Source organism: Apium graveolens, chromosome 4 (assembly GCF_009905375.1).
Source record: "Apium graveolens cultivar Ventura chromosome 4, ASM990537v1, whole genome shotgun sequence".
Classification (NCBI taxonomy): Eukaryota; Viridiplantae; Streptophyta; class Magnoliopsida; order Apiales; family Apiaceae; genus Apium; species Apium graveolens.
The window spans coordinates 51,457,072-51,461,127 of NC_133650.1; the positions used below are offsets into that span (position 1 = coordinate 51,457,072).

A 4,056-nucleotide genomic window follows, 5' to 3' on the forward strand; every position below is an offset into this window, starting at 1 on the left:
TTCTCTCCTGCATTTCTTGGGGATTCACCCCTCGGGTGCTCCTAGGACGTTGGTTACCATCAGCCATCGGCTCTTTGCCAGCACGTCTCCTTCGTGGGGCCACTTCATCATCTGAAGATTCGGAGTCTCACTCTCAGTATAAGGACCAGAAAATTCCTGATTCTCCGGGATATGAGCCAAACCTTGTATGTAGGGGGTGTTTGCCCCCGTGGTTCACTCCGTCCAGCATGTCCACTTCCTCCAACCTCGAAGTAAAGGGGCATTCCAGAAGGGGGTTAGTAGTCACAATAGTTGAATACTCATACCCAATGGGTCGAGAATTCACAGGTGTATGTAGCTGCGGAAGTTGGGTATTCATCCCTTGAGTAGCCGAGGGAATCATCCCGTGTGGATGAGGTTCAGTTGCCCCTACTTGGGCTTCTCCTTGGATGGCGGCATAGGTCGAATGCGGAGGTACCTCCACGGTTGACGAAATCCTTTGTGTTGTCCCCATGGGTGTTCCTCCTTCAAGGGCGCTGCTTGTTCTCCGTGTTCTCGCCATGGTTGTTGTTGTGCTTTTCTCACAGACAGAGCCAAATGTTATGGATCAAAAACTAAGGTATACAAATTGCTGTGTTTATTACTAGGGAACGTGAGCTTCGAGGCTCGATTTGACTACTGTTGTGTTTCGTGACTCAATCTGCCTTACAAGATGCCTACGTACCTTGTTGTATGCCAAGGATCAAGTCAAAAACGTAGTTCTGATTTGTGGGGTAAGGCCCCTTATATAGATGTGGGAGTCTTTGAATTGGACTTGGGTTAGGAGACTTGGTGATCAAGTCTCAAAGTTAGAATAGACTTTGAGTCATAAGAAGTAGGAAGCTGATTCCTTATCCCACCAGGTTCCTTGGAGGCCAATCTACAAGGATTTATGTCCCTATTAGGACTCATATTGATAGCTATTTTCTCCCTTATTTAATTATTTACGAAATTAATTAATATTCAGGGTTGTAGGCCTTCTTTATTCCATCAGGCCTAATCTGGTCCATCAGGCCTGATCAATGTGTTAACTTTTTTGGCCTGAATGTCATACATCTTCTTATTGGGCCTCATAGCCCAAATTATATGTAATTAATGCAATATTAATTATGTAATCAATTTATTCCCTATCAATTTTATTTAAATTTAATTATTTAATATTATTATAAATCAATATAAATTCTTAAACAAAAATTAGTTGAGAAATATTATTTCAAATATTCTTTTAAAAATAGAACTATGCGAGGATTAATTATTTAATAATGATTATTTAATTATTATATCATTTATTAATCATAAAACCTATTTAAAATATTTTATGAGTTTCAGAATATCATACTAATATTTTCGGATTGTCGAAAAATATTATCTCGACATATTTTAAATATTTTGACGATATTGTCAAAAGAAACTCCCCCTTAAATACTTCTCTGTTGACAACGGACAACTCACATTATCTTAGTACTTCTTCCAAAAATTCTCGGAAGTACATATATATACTAGCAACATTAGTTGTGCTTATCAATAAGCTAACGCTTTGGGAACTCGAGAAGTACGAGTTCTTGGGTTATGATAGGATTCTTAAAGGATAAGGGATGTGTAGAGATCCAGTACTTCGTGTACTGGGGAGACTGCTATTTTTATTTCCGTATGCGAAGGTACCATCTATACTGAAGGACATATGAAGTATGCAAAACATAACCTGGAGAAAGGGGAAGCATATAAAGCCCGAATGTGGCTAGGGTGACAACCGGGAGTAAGGAAGTCATCCTTCTACATGTAGAGAAAAATAATAATATTATGTTGTACCACTGATCATCATATAGTAGGGCCTCCAGTGAATGTCCTATTCTTCCAATTGGAATTGAGATGCAATACCGTAACCCAAGCATAGGTGCTGGGTTTACCATTAAGGTATTTGCAGACTAAATAAGTCAATCAAAAACATTATTTTGAAATGAGGTATATATCACCAAAAAAATGATTCTCCTGAGTATATAAATTGAGAACATTGTCAAGATATTTTGATATATATATATATATGTATATGATATCTGATTTGATTTACCATCAAGTTTTCAAATCGTCTTGTTATACGATAAAGTATTATTTTAAAAGTTATTTCCAAAATGTTTTATACATTATGGCTGAGCATTATTGATCACTCTTGCTTTGTTTTAAATGTGACAACGCAACAGATAACCAGCATGCCAGTAAGAGACCTAGTCGACTGCAACCGCGAGGAGAAGTCCTTGCAACATTGCTTCAGGAAAGCCAAAACATCTAGATTGGCTTCAAATAATTATAAGATTATTGTAACTTCATGTAGAGGTTACAAATAATAGTTTGAGATCTTGTAAAGTAAATTTGAGTTGTAATAATAAATGGTACTTGTTGTACATCATTTCTAAGGCTATAACTTGTGTGTGTGTGTGAGATTGAGGTCTGTTGCATTATTGAATCAAAAAAGGTTATACATGATTGAAGGATGGACTAATGACCCAGATTCCTAACCCCGGATTTGTGGGCGTTATAAAAATGGTATCAGAGCAATAAGTTATAGTACTCAGAGACGAGAGCGTTAGGAGTTTGTCTAGATACGAGATTGTGTAAGAGCTCATATAGAGTTCATTATTAGACTTTCGATTTATTAAAAATGCTAGAGTGTGAGTCGCGTAACAAAAACATTCGGTAAAGTCAATTCCAGGAGACTACTTTGACCGCCCATTTTGACCAACGATTGATAGTTATTTCGAGTCGGTCGAATATCAAAAATTATAAAATATTGTACTTGTTATAAATATAAGGCGTTGATTGAAGAGCACTCAATCCATTATAGAAGTAGTTAATAATCATCCAATCAGGCATGCCATGGTGTGGACACTTCCTTACCATCTCCTTATATCGATCCCAAGCCGCACACAGAGATTCTCCAGTTTGTTGAGCAAACTGAGTAAGAGCATTCCTGATTGTAGCAGTCTTCTCCATAGGGAAGAATTTAGTGAGAAACTTTTGAAAAAGATCTTCCCAAGTGGTGATAGACCCTGCTGGTAGAGAATGTAACCAATACTTAGCTTTGTCCCTCAGAGAGAATGGGAAGAGTCGCAGCTTGATAGCATCTTCAGTCACATCATTGATCTTGAACGTGTTGCAGATCTTGATGAAATCCCTGATGTGCATGTTGGGGTCTTCAGTAGGAGAACCCCCAAACTGAACTGAGTTCCGTGTCATCTGAATCGTGCTTGACTTGATCTCAAATGTGTTAGCCCTGATGGCTGGCCTGATGATGCTTGACTGAATGTCATTAATCTTAGGTTGAGAATAGTCCATCAAAGCCTTAGGATTTTCTGCTTGATCACCCATCTCTACTAAAGCTGGTTCCTCGGCTTTCTCTTCTTCTTCTACCTTCTTTTCTTCCTCAAAAACTTCCCTTCGAACCACCACAAGTTCTTCCTCGGCTTTATCCAGAGTTCTCTTACGAGTACGCGAACGTGTATGCATACACCCTCGCTAGAGTACCTGAAATAAGACAAGGAAACAAATAAGTAGCAATGTCGGAGTCAATGAACTTTAACGACCATTGATGGAAAGCACATAAACTATAAATTAACACTGCAGTCCCCGGTAGCGGTGCCAAAAACTTGGTAGTCGCTAAACACACACTAATAATACACGCAAGTATACGAGTTCGAAAGTAGTATAAAATCTTTTCTAGTTCGTTCCCACAGAGACTGACTTTGGTTAACTAATTAATCTATGCACTTAAGCAACAATGTATGGTTATTATTCAATGCTAAGATGATAACAAATAGAGGATGTTTATAACTAAGAATTAAACTAACAATTATAACTAAGAAAATAAGATTGACTGAATTAATATATATAACAAGCATGGGATTCTAACTTCATTAAAAACTTCATTCAATAGCCTTATTGTTCTCAACCTTAGCATGCAATGGTGATGACACTAATCGGACAACACAAAACTTATAAACGCCAACTTTCATTGCACGAGTACCATACTACTAGACATCCACA

The 4,056-nt window shown here is 37.7% G+C and overlaps 1 non-coding gene across 1 annotated transcript; it reads left to right on the forward strand.

Annotated features, from left to right (window-relative positions):
• Positions 1 to 2,884: 2,884 nt before the first annotated feature.
• On the forward strand, positions 2,885 to 2,991 carry LOC141722974 (small nucleolar RNA R71). Its single transcript, XR_012575971.1, has one exon. It is a non-coding gene; the product is annotated as a small nucleolar RNA R71 (small nucleolar RNA).
• Positions 2,992 to 4,056: the final 1,065 nt, after the last annotated feature.